Raw genomic sequence first — 13,864 nt, forward strand, 5'->3', positions numbered from 1 at the left:
GTCAAAATTCGTAATGGTGCCACTACAATATGATAGTTGTCTCTAGTGTTATCTCTGAATGGATGCAATATGTGTTTTTTCCATGTTTTTTCTTTATTACTTTCACCAGAACTTGATGATTGAAAAGAATCGACTATCGTTAAATATTGCTTAAGTTATGTTTGTATGCCATTCAGGGGACCTACTGTATAGCAGATGTTAGGGGCTCACCTAGAAATCAGAGTACATACTTTCCTAATTTTAAAAAACGATTTCAAGGCGATAGTGCAACACCTAGGCCACAGAAGGGGGCATATCTTACTGCACCCTGTGGGAGGTGCATGGGGGGTGATTCAGATCTGATCGTGGATGTGCTAAATTTAGCACATCTACAATCAGCTACTCAGACATGCGGGAGGATGACCAGCACAACCCTGCCCACCCCCCCGCACGGGTGCAAAAGCATCACACGACGGCGATGCTTTTGCATCCGCCGAGGAGCGCCCTGTCTGCGCAGCCTAGCCCAGTGTCTCGGGTCGTGGCAGTTGTGTGTTACATCACGCAGCCACCGCGGCCAGCCCCTACAACAGTCTGTGCACGCCTGCATTGTCCAGACCGCGCCCCACCAACGGCGTTCTAACTAGATATGAGCGGGTTCGGTTTCTCGGAAACCGGAACCCCCCGAACTTCACCCATTTTACACGGGTCCGAGGCAGGTTCGAACCTTCCCGCCTTGCTCGGCTAACCCGAGCGCGCCCGAACGTCATCATCCCGCTGTCGGATTCTCGCGAGATTCGGATTCTATATAAGCAGCCGCGCGTCGCCGCCATTTTCACTCGTGCATTGGAGGTGATAGGGAGAGGACGTGGCTGGCGTCCTCTCCGTTTATTGTTGAACTTGATTGCTTTATTGCTTAATTGTGGGGAGGACTGGGGAGCAGCTGTAAGGAGGAGTACAGTGCAGAGTTTTGCTGATAAGTGACCACCAGTTTTATCCGTTCTCTGCCTGAAAAAAACGCTCCATACCATATCTGTGCTCAGTGGGCTGCATAATATATCTGTGCTCACACTGCTTAATTGTGGGGACTGGGGAGCAGCTGTATTATATAGCAGGAGTACAGTGCAGAGTTTTGCTGACAGTGACCACCAGTATACGTTGTCTGCCTGAAAAACACTCCATATCTGTGCTCAGTGTGCTGCTTTATTGTGGGGACTGGGGACCACCAGTATAATTAATATTATATAGGAGGAGTACAGTGCAGAGTTTTGCTGACCAGTGACCACCAGTATACTATATATAGCAGTACAGTACGGAAGGCCACTGCTGTACCTACCTCTGTGTCATCATTCATTAAGTATACTATCCATCTACATTCTATACCTGTGGTGCATTTTAGTTTTGCAGTTTGCTGACACAGTGACCACCAGTATACTATATATAGCAGTACGGAAGGCCACTGCTGTACCTACCTCTGTGTCGTCATTCATTAAGTATACTATCCATCTACATTCTATACCTGTGGTGCATTTTAGTTTTGCAGTTTGCTGACACAGTGACCACCAGTATACTATATATAGCAGTACGGTAGGCCACTGCTGTACCTACCGCTGTGTCGTCATTCATTAAGTATACTATCCATCTACATTCTATACCTGTGGTGCATTTTAGTTTTGCAGTTTGCTGACACAGTGACCACCAGTATACTATATATAGCAGTACGGTAGGCCACTGCTGTACCTACCTCTGTGTCGTCATTCATTAAGTATACTATCCATCTACATTCTATACCTGTGGTGCATTTTAGTTTTGCAGTTTGCTGACACAGTGACCACCAGTATACTATATATAGCAGTACGGAAGGCCACTGCTGTACCTACCTCTGTGTCGTCATTCATTAAGTATACTATCCATCTACATTCTATACCTGTGGTGCATTTTAGTTTTGCAGTTTGCTGACACAGTGACCACCAGTATACTATATATAGCAGTACGGAAGGCCACTGCTGTACCTACCTCCGTGTCGTCATTAAGTATACTATCCATCTACATTCTATACCTGTGGTGCATTTTAGTTTTGCAGTTTGCTGACACAGTGACCACCAGTATACTATATATAGCAGTACGGTAGGCCACTGCTGTACCTACCTCTGTGTCGTCATTCATTAAGTATACTATCCATCTACATTCTATACCTGTGGTGCATTTTAGTTTTGCAGTTTGCTGACACAGTGACCACTAGAGATGAGCGCCGGAAATTTTTCGGGTTTTGTGTTTTGGTTTTGGGTTCGGTTCCGCGGCCGTGTTTTGGGTTCGACCGCGTTTTGGCAAACCTCACCGAATTTTTTTTGTCGGATTCGGGTGTGTTTTGGATTCGGGTGTTTTTTTCCAAAAAACCTAAAAAACAGCTTAAATCATAGAATTTGGCGGTCATTTTGATCCCAAAGTATTATTAACCTCAAAAACCATAATTTCCACTCATTTTCAGTCTATTCTGAATACCTCACACCTCACAATATTATTTTTAGTCCTAAAATTTGCACCGAGGTCGCTGTGTGAGTAAGATAAGCGACCCTAGTGGCCGACACAAACACCGGGCCCATCTAGGAGTGGCACTGCAGTGTCACGCAGGATGGCCCTTCCAAAAAACCCACCCCAAACAGCACATGACGCAAAGAAAAAAAGAGGCGCAATGAGGTAGCTGTGTGAGTAAGATTAGCGACCCTAGTGGCCGACACAAACACCGGGCCCATCTAGGAGTGGCACTGCAGTGTCACGCAGGATGTCCCTTCCAAAAAACCCTCCCCAAACAGCACATGACGCAAAGAAAAAAAGAGGCGCAATGAGGTAGCTGTGTGAGTAAGATAAGCGACCCTAGTGGCCGACACAAACACCGGGCCCATCTAGGAGTGTCACTGCAGTGTCACGCAGGATGTCCCTTCCAAAAAACCCTCCCCAAACAGCACATGACGCAAAGAAAAAAAGAGGCGCAATGAGGTAGCTGTGTGAGTAAGATAAGCGACCCTAGTGGCCGACACAAACACCGGGCCCATCTAGGAGTGGCACTGCAGTGTCACGCAGGATGTCCCTTCCAAAAAACCCTCCCCAAACAGCACATGACGCAAAGAAAAAGAAAAGAAAAAAGAGGTGCAAGATGGAATTGTCCTTGTGCCCTCCCACCCACCCTTATGTTGTATAAACAAAACAGGACATGCACACTTTAACCAACCCATCATTTCAGTGACAGGGTCTGCCACACGACTGTGACTGATATGACGGGTTGGTTTGGACCCCCCCCAAAAAAGAAGCAATTAATCTCTCCTTGCACAAACTGGCTCTACAGAGGCAAGATGTCCACCTCATCATCACCCTCCGATATATCACCGTGTACATCCCCCTCCTCACAGATTATCAATTCGTCCCCACTGGAATCCACCATCTCAGCTCCCTGTGTACTTTGTGGAGGCAATTGCTGCTGGTCAATGTCTCCGCGGAGGAATTGATTATAATTCATTTTAATGAACATCATCTTCTCCACATTTTCTGGATGTAACCTCGTACGCCGATTGCTGACAAGGTGAGCGGCGGCACTAAACACTCTTTCGGAGTACACACTTGTGGGAGGGCAACTTAGGTAGAATAAAGCCAGTTTGTGCAAGGGCCTCCAAATTGCCTCTTTTTCCTGCCAGTATAAGTACGGACTGTGTGACGTGCCTACTTGGATGCGGTCACTCATATAATCCTCCACCATTCTATCAATGTTGAGAGAATCATATGCAGTGACAGTAGACGACATGTCCGTAATCGTTGTCAGGTCCTTCAGTCCGGACCAGATGTCAGCATCAGCAGTCGCTCCAGACTGCCCTGCATCACCGCCAGCGGGTGGGCTCGGAATTCTGAGCCTTTTCCTCGCACCCCCAGTTGCGGGAGAATGTGAAGGAGGAGATGTTGACAGGTCGCGTTCCGCTTGACTTGACAATTTTGTCACCAGCAGGTCTTTCAACCCCAGCAGACTTGTGTCTGCCGGAAAGAGAGATCCAAGGTAGGCTTTAAATCTAGGATCGAGCACGGTGGCCAAAATGTAGTGCTCTGATTTCAACAGATTGACCACCCGTGAATCCTTGTTAAGCGAATTAAGGGCTCCATCCACAAGTCCCACATGCCTAGCGGAATCGCTCCGTGTTAGCTCCTCCTTCAATGTCTCCAGCTTCTTCTGCAAAAGCCTGATGAGGGGAATGACCTGACTCAGGCTGGCAGTGTCTGAACTGACTTCACGTGTGGCAAGTTCAAAGGGCATCAGAACCTTGCACAACGTTGAAATCATTCTCCACTGCGCTTGAGACAAGTGCATTCCACCTACTATATCGTGCTCAATTGTATAGGCTTGAATGGCCTTTTGCTGCTCCTCCAACCTCTGAAGCATATAGAGGGTTGAATTCCACCTCGTTACCACTTCTTGCTTCAGATGATGGCAGGGCAGGTTCAGTAGTTTTTGGTGGTGCTCCAGTCTTCTGTACGTGGTGCCTGTACGCCGAAAGTGTCCCGCAATTTTTCTGGCCACCGACAGCATCTCTTGCACGCCCCTGTCGTTTTTTAAAAAATTCTGCACCACCAAATTCAAGGTATGTGCAAAACATGGGACGTGCTTGAATTTGCCCATATTTAATGCACACACAATATTGCTGGCGTTGTCCGATGCCACAAATCCACAGGAGAGTCCAATTGGGGTAAGCCATTCCGCGATGATCTTCCTCAGTTGCCGTAAGAGGTTTTCAGCTGTGTGCGTATTCTGGAAAGCGGTGATACAAAGCGTAGCCTGCCTAGGAAAGAGTTGGCGTTTGCGAGATGCTGCTACTGGTGCCGCCGCTGCTGTTCTTGCGGCGGGAGTCCATACATCTACCCAGTGGGCTGTCACAGTCATATAGTCCTGACCCTGCCCTGCTCCACTTGTCCACATGTCCGTGGTTAAGTGGACATTGGGTACAACTGCATTTTTTAGGACACTGGTGAGTCTTTTTCTGACGTCCGTGTACATTCTCGGTATCGCCTGCCTAGAGAAGTGGAACCTAGATGGTATTTGGTAACGGGGGCACACTGCCTCAATAAATTGTCTAGTTCCCTGTGAACTAACGGCGGATACCGGACGCACGTCTAACACCAACATAGTTGTCAAGGCCTCAGTTATCCGCTTTGCAGCAGGATGACTGCTGTGATATTTCATCTTCCTCGCAAAGGACTGTTGAACAGTCAATTGCTTACTGGAAGTAGTACAAGTGGGCTTACGACTTCCCCTCTGGGATGACCATCAACTCCCAGCAGCAACAACAGCAGCGCCAGCAGCAGTAGGCGTTACACGCAAGGATGCATCGGAGGAATCCCAGGCAGGAGAGGACTCGTCATAATTGCCAGTGACATTGCCTGCAGGACTATTGGCATTCCTGGGGAATGAGGAAATTGACACTGAGGGAGTTGGTGGGGTGGTTTGCGTGAGCTTGGTTACAAGAGGAAGGGATTTACTGGTCAGTGGACTGCTTCCGCTGTCACCCAAAGTTTTTGAACTTGTCACTGACTTATTATGAATGCGCTGCAGGTGACGTATAAGGGAGGATGTTCCGAGGTGGTTAACGTCCTTACCCCTACTTATTACAGCTTGACAAAGGGAACACACGGCTTGACACCTGTTGTCCGCATTTCTGGTGAAATACTTCCACACCGAAGAGCTGATTTTTTTGGTATTTTCACCAGGCATGTCAACGGCCATATTCCTACCACGGACAACAGGTGTCTCCCCGGGTGCCTGACTTAAACAAACCACCTCACCATCAGAATCCTCCTGGTCAATTTCCTCCCCAGCGCCAGCAACACCCATATCCTCCTCATCCTGGTGTACTTCAACACTGACATCTTCAATCTGACTATCAGGAACTGGACTGCGGGTGCTCCTTCCATCACTTGCAGGGGGCGTGCAAATGGTGGAAGGCGCATGCTCTTCACGTCCAGTGTTGGGAAGGTCAGGCATCGCAACCGACACAATTGGAGTCGGACTCTCTTTGTGGATTTGGGATTTCGAAGAACGCACAGTTCTTTGCGGTGCTACTGCTTTTGCCAGCTTTAGTTTTTTCATTTTTCTAGCGAGAGGCTGAGTGCTTCCATCCTCATGTGAAGCTGAACCACTAGCCATGAACATAGGCCAGGGCCTCAGCCGTTCCTTGCCACTCCGTGTGGTAAATGGCATATTGGCAAGTTTACGCTTCTCCTCCGACAATTTTATTTTAGGTTTTGGAGTCCTTTTTTTACTGATATTTGGTGTTTTGGATTTGACATGCTCTGTACTATGACATTGGGCATCGGCCTTGGCAGACGACGTTGCTGGCATTTCATCGTCTCGGCCATGACTAGTGGCAGCAGCTTCAGCACGAGGTGGAAGTGGATCTTGATCTTTCCCTAATTTTGGAACCTCAACATTTTTGTTCTCCATATTTTAATAGGCACAACTAAAAGGCACCTCAGGTAAACAATGGAGATGGATGGATTGGATACTAGTATACAATTATGGACGGACTGCCGAGTGCCGACACAGAGGTAGCCACAGCCGTGAACTACCGCACTGTACTGTGTCTGCTGCTAATATATAGACTGGTTGATAAAGAGATAGTATACTCGTAACTAGTATGTATGTATAAAGAAAGAAAAAAAACCACGGTTAGGTGGTATATACAATTATGGACGGGCTGCCGAGTGCCGGCACAGAGGTAGCCACAGCCGTGAACTACCGCACTGTACTGTGTCTGCTGCTAATATATAGACTGGTTGATAAAGAGATAGTATATTCGTAACTAGTATGTATGTATAAAGAAAGAAAAAAAAACCACGGTTAGGTGGTATATACAATTATGGACGGGCTGCCGAGTGCCGACACAGAGGTAGCCACAGCCGTGAACTACCGCACTGTACTGTGTCTGCTGCTAATATATAGACTGGTTGATAAAGAGATAGTATACTCGTAACTAGTATGTATGTATAAAGAAAGAAAAAAAAACCACGGTTAGGTGGTATATACAATTATGGACGGGCTGCCGAGTGCCGACACAGAGGTAGCCACAGCCGTGAACTACCGCACTGTACTGTGTCTGCTGCTAATATAGACTGGTTGATAAAGAGATAGTATACTCGTAACTAGTATGACTATAAAGAAAGAAAAAAAAACCACGGTTAGGTGGTATATACAATTATGGACGGGCTGCCGAGTGCCGACACAGAGGTAGCCACAGCCGTGAACTACCGCACTGTACTGTGTCTGCTGCTAATATATAGACTGGTTGATAAAGAGATAGTATACTCGTAACTAGTATGTATGTATAAAGAAAGAAAAAAAAACCACGGTTAGGTGGTATATACAATTATGGACGGGCTGCCGAGTGCCGACACAGAGGTAGCCACAGCCGTGAACTACCGCACTGTACTGTGTCTGCTGCTAATATAGACTGGTTGATAAAGAGATAGTATACTCGTAACTAGTATGTATGTATAAAGAAAGAAAAAAAAACCACGGTTAGGTGGTATATACAATTATGGACGGGCTGCCGAGTGCCGACACAGAGGTAGCCACAGCCGTGAACTACCGCACTGTACTGTGTCTGCTGCTAATATATAGACTGGTTGATAAAGAGATAGTATACTCGTAACTAGTATGTATGTATAAGGAAAGAAAAAAAAACCACGGTTAGGTGGTATATACAATTATGGACGGGCTGCCGAGTGCCGACACAGAGGTAGCCACAGCCGTGAACTACCGCACTGTACTGTGTCTGCTGCTAATATATAGACTGGTTGATAAAGAGATAGTATACTCGTAACTAGTATGTATGTATAAAGAAAGAAAAAAAAACCACGGTTAGGTGGTATATACAATTATGGACGGGCTGCCGAGTGCCGACACAGAGGTAGCCACAGCCGTGAACTACCGCACTGTACTGTGTCTGCTGCTAATATAGACTGGTTGATAAAGAGATAGTATACTCGTAACTAGTATGTATGTATAAAGAAAGAAAAAAAAACCACGGTTAGGTGGTATATACAATTATGGACGGGCTGCCGAGTGCCGACACAGAGGTAGCCACAGCCGTGAACTACCGCACTGTACTGTGTCTGCTGCTAATATAGACTGGTTGACAAAGAGATAGTATACTCGTAACTAGTATGACTATAAAGAAAGAAAAAAAAACCACGGTTAGGTGGTATATACAATTATGGACGGGCTGCCGAGTGCCGACACAGAGGTAGCCACAGCCGTGAACTACCGCACTGTACTGTGTCTGCTGCTAATATAGACTGGTTGATAAAGAGATAGTATACTACTAATATTATATATACTGGTGGTCAGGTCACTGGTCACTAGTCACACTGGCAGTGGCACTCCTGCAGCAAAAGTGTGCACTGTTTAATTTTAATATAATATTATGTACTCCTGGCTCCTGCTATAACCTATAACTGGCACTGCAGTGCTCCCCAGTCTCCCCCACAATTATAAGCTGTGTGAGCTGAGCACAGTCAGATATATATATACATTGATGCAGCACACTGGGCTGAGCAGTGCACACAGATATGGTATGTGACTGAGTCACTGTGTGTATCGTTTTTTTCAGGCAGAGAACGGATATATTAAATAAAACAAACAACTGCACTGTCTGGTGGTCACTGTGGTCGTCAGTCACTAAACTCTGCACTCTCTTCTACAGTATCACAGCCTCAGGTCAATCTCTCTCTCTCTCTCTCAACCCTAATCTAAATGGAGAGGACGCCAGCCACGTCCTCTCCCTATCAATCTCAATGCACGTGTGAAAATGGCGGCGACGCGCGGCTCCTTATATAGAATCCGAGTCTCGCGATAGAATCCGAGCCTCGCGAGAATCCGACAGCGTCATGATGACGTTCGGGCGTGCTCGGGTTAACCGAGCAAGGCGGGAAGATCCGAGTCGCTCGGACCCGTGAAAAAAAACATGAAGTTCGGGCGGGTTCGGATTCAGAGAAACCGAACCCGCTCATCTCTAGTGACCACCAGTATACTATATATAGCAGTACGGAAGGCCACTGCTGTACCTACCTCCGTGTCGTCATTAAGTATACTATCCATCCATACCTGTGGTGCATTTCAGTTGTGCGCAGTAAATATAGTAGTAGGCCATTGCTATTGATACTAGCATATAATTCCACACATTAAAAATGGAGAACAAAATTGTGGAGGTTAAAATAGGGAAAGATCAAGATCCACTTCCACCTCGTGCTGAAGCTGCTGCCACTAGTCATGGCCGAGACGATGAAATGCCATCAACGTCGTCTGCCAAGGCCGATGCCCAATGTCATAGTAGAGAGCATGTAAAATCCAAAAAACAAAAGTTCAGTAAAATGACCCAAAAATCAAAATTAAAAGCGTCTGAGGAGAAGCGTAAACTTGCCAATATGCCATTTACGACACGGAGTGGCATGGAACGGCTGAGGCCCTGGCCTATGTTCATGGCTAGTGGTTCAGCTTCACATGAGGATGGAAGCACTCATCCTCTTGCTAGAAAAATGAAAAGACTTAAGCTGGCAAAAGCACAGCAAAGAACTGTGCGTTCTTCTAAATCACAAATACCCAAGGAGAGTCCAATTGTGTCGGTTGCGATGCCTGACCTTCCCAACACTGGACGGGAAAAGCTTGCGCCTTCCACCATTTGCACGCCCCCTGCAAGTGCTGGAAGGAGCACCCGCAGTCCAGTTCCTTATAGCCAAATTTAAGATGTCACTGTTGAAGTACACCAGGATGAGGATATGGGTGTTGCTGGCGCTGAGGAGGAAATTGACAAGGAGGATTCTGATGGTGAGGTGGTTTGTTTAAGTCAGGCACCCGGGGAGACACCTGTTGTCCGTGGGACGAATATGGCCATTGACATGCCTGGTCAAAATACAAAAAAATCACCTCTTCGGTGTGGAATTATTTCAACACAAATGCTGACAACAGGACAACACAAATGCGGACAAGCCGTGTGTTGCCTTTGTCAAGCTGTAATAAGTAGGGGTAAGGACGTTAACCACCTCGGAACATCCTCCCTTATACGTCACCTGCAGCGCATTCATCATAAGTCAGTGACAAGTTCAAAAACTTTGGGTGACAGCGGAAGCAGTCCACTGACCACTAAATCCCTTCCTCTTGTAACCAAGCTCCTGCAAACCACACCACCAACTCCCTCAGTGTCAATTTCCTCCTTACCCAGGAAAGCCAATAGTCCTGCAGGCCATGTCACTGTCAAGTCTGACGAGTCCTCTCCTGCCTGGGATTCCTCCGATGCATCCTTGAGTGTAACGCCTATTGCTGCTGGCGCTGCTGTTGTTGCTGCTGGGAGTCGATCGTCATCCCAGAGGGGAAGTCGGAAGACCACTTGTACTACTTCCAGTAAGCAATTGACTGTCCAACAGTCCTTTGCGAGGAAGATGAAATATCACAGCAGTCATCCTGCTGCAAAGCAGATAACTCAGGCCTTGGCAGCCTGGGCGGTGAGAAACGTTCCGGTATCCATCGTTAATTCAGAGGCAACTATAGACTTGATTGAGATACTGTGTCCCCGGTACCAAATACCATCTAGGTTCCATTTCTCTAGGCAGGTGATACCGAAAATGTACACAGACCTCAGAAAAAGACTCACCAGTGTCCTAAAAAATGCAGTTGTACCCAATGTCCACTTAACCACGGACATGTGGACAAGTGGAGCAGGGCAGACTCAGGACTATATGACTGTGACAGCCCACTGGGTAGATGTATTGCCTCCCACAGCAAGAACAGCAGCGGCGGCACCAGTAGCAGCATCTTGCAAACGCCAACTCGTTCCTAGGCAGGCTACGCTTTGTATCACCGCTTTCCATAAGAGGTACACAGCTGACAAGCTTTTACGGGAACTGAGGAAGATCATCGCAGAATGGCTTACCCCAATTGGACTCTCCTGGGGATTTGTGACATCGGACAACACCAGCAATATTGTGCGTGCATTACATCTGGGCAAATTCCAGCACGTCCCATGTTTTGCACATACATTGAATTTGGTTGTGCAGAATTATTTAAAAAACGACAGGGGCGTGCAAGAGATGCTGTCGGTGGCCCGAAGAATTGCGGGCCACTTTTGGCATTCAGCCACCGCTTACAGAAGACTGGAGCACCACCAAACATTCCTGAACCTGCCCTGCCATCATCTGAAGCAAGAGGTGGTAACGAGGTGGAATTCAACACTCTATATGCTTCAGAGGATGGAGGAGCAGCAAAAGGCCATTCAAGCCTATACATCTGCCCATGATATAGGCAAAGGAGGGGGAATGCACCTGACTCAAGCGCAGTGGAGAATGATTTCAACGTTGTGCAAGGTTCTGCAACCCTTTGAACTTGCCACACGTGAAGTCAGTTCAGACACTGCCAGCCTGAGTCAGGTCATTCCCCTCATCAGGCTTTTGCAGAAGAAGCTGGAGACATTGAAGGAGGAGCTAAAACAGAGCGATTCCGCTAGGCATGTGGGACTTGTGGATGGAGCCCTTAATTCGCTTAACCAGGATTCACGGGTGGTCAATCTGTTGAAATCAGAGCACTACATTTTGGCCACCGTGCTCGATCCTAGTTTTAAAACCTACGTTGTATCTCTCTTTCCGGCAGACACAAGTCTGCAGAGGTTCAAAGACCTGCTGGTGAGAAAATTGTCAAGTCAAGCGGAACGTGACCCGTCAACATCTCCTCCTTCACATTCTCCCGCAACTGGGGGTGCGAGGAAAAGGCTAAGATTTCCGAGCCCACCCGCTGGTGGTGATGCAGGGCAGTCTGGAGCGAGTGCTGACATCTGGTCCGGACTGAAGGACCTGCCAACGATTACTGACATGTCGTCTACTGTCACTGCATATGATTCTCTCACCATTGAAAGAATGGTGGAGGATTATATGAGTGACCGCATCCAAGTAGGCACGTCAGACAGTCCATACGTATACTGGCATGAAAAAGAGGCAATTTGGAGGCCCTTGCACAAACTGGCTTTATTCTACCTAAGTTGCCCTCCCTCCAGTGTGTACTCCGAAAAAGAGTGTTTAGTGCAGCCGCTCACCTTGTCAGCAATCAGCGTACGAGGTTACTTCCAGAAAATGTGGAGAAGATGATGGTCATCAACATGAATTATAATCAATTCCTCCGTGGAGACATTCACCAGCAGCAATTGCCTCCACAAAGTACACGGGGACCTGAGATGGTGGATTCCAGTGGGGATGAATTAATAATCTGTGAGGAGGGGGATGTACACAGTGAAAGGGGTGAGGAATCGGAGGATGATGATGAGGTGGACATCTTGCCTCTGTAGAGCCAGTTTGTGCAAGGAGAGATTGATTGCTTCTTTTTTTGGTGGGGGCCCAAACCAACCAGTCATTTCAGTCACAGTCGTGTGGCAGACCCTGTCGCTGAAATGATGGGTTCGTTAAAGTGTGCATGTCCTGTTTATACAACATAAGGGTGGGTGGGAGGGCCAAAGGACAGTTCCATCTTGCACCTCTTTTTTCTTTCATTTTTCTGTGCATCATGTGCGGTTTGGGGACAATTTTTTTGAACTGCCATACTGCCTGACACTGCAGTGCCACTCCTAGATGGGCCAGGTGTTTGTGTCGGCCACTTGTGTCGCTTAGCTTAGCCATCCAGCGACCTTGGTTCGCCTCTTTTTTTCTTTGCATCATGTGCTGTTTGGGGACAATTTTTTTGAAGTGCCATCCTGCCTGACACTGCAGTGCCACTCCTAGATGGGCCAGGTGTTTGTGTCGGCCACTTGTGTCGCTTAGCTTAGTCACATAGCGACCTTGGTGCGCCTCTTTTTTTCTTTGCATCATGTGCTGTTTGGGGACAATTTTTTTGAAGTGCCATCCTGCCTGACACTGCAGTGCCACTCCTAGATGGGCCAGGTGTTTGTGTCGGCCACTTGTGTCGCTTAGCTTAGCCATCCAGCGACCTTGGTGCCCCTCTTTTTTTCATTGCATCATGTGCTGTTTGGGGACAATTTTTTTGAAGTGCCATCCTGCCTGACACTGCAGTGCCACTCCTAGATGGGCCAGGTGTTTGTGTCGGCCACTTGTGTCGCTTAGCTTAGCCATCCAGCGACCTCGGTGCAAATTGTAGGACTAAAAATAATATTGTGAGGTGTGAGGTGTTCAGAATAGACTGGAAATGAGTGGAAATTATGGTAATTGAGGTTAATAATATTATGAGATCAAAATGACCCCCAAATTCTATGATTTAAGCTGTTTTTTAGGGGTTTTTGAAAAAAACACCCGAATCCAAAACACACCTGAATCCGACAAAAAATTTTCGGTGAGGTTTTGCCAAAACGCGTCCAAATCCAAAATACGGCCGCGGAACCGAATCCAAAACCAAAACACAAAACCCGAAAAATGTCCGGTGCACATCACTAAGTAATACTATGGGATCAAAATGACCCCCAAATTCTATGATTTAAGCTGTTTTTTAGGGTTTTTTGAAAAAAAACACCCGAATCCAAAACACACCCGAATCCGACAAAAAATTTTCGGTGAGGTTCTGCCAAAATGCGTCCGAATCCAAAACACGGCCGCGGAACCGAATCCAAAACCAAAACACAAAACCCAAAAAATGTCCGGTGCACATCACTAGTTCTAACGCTCCTTCCCACCCATGCCTCTGCCTGTCAATCAGGCTGAGGCGATCGCAGCCCTGAGATGGTTTTAGCATCTCACTGGGCCTCCCAGGGTGCGCATGCGCAGTGCCCCCAAAGGGCTTCAGACTGCGATCGCTGCCACTGCAGTGATCCAGTCTGAATTAGGCCTATGGTCATCACCTCCATTTGGAACCTACAGTAAGTATGCC

Source organism: Pseudophryne corroboree, chromosome 2 (genome assembly GCF_028390025.1).
Source record: "Pseudophryne corroboree isolate aPseCor3 chromosome 2, aPseCor3.hap2, whole genome shotgun sequence".
Classification (NCBI taxonomy): Eukaryota; Metazoa; Chordata; class Amphibia; order Anura; family Myobatrachidae; genus Pseudophryne; species Pseudophryne corroboree.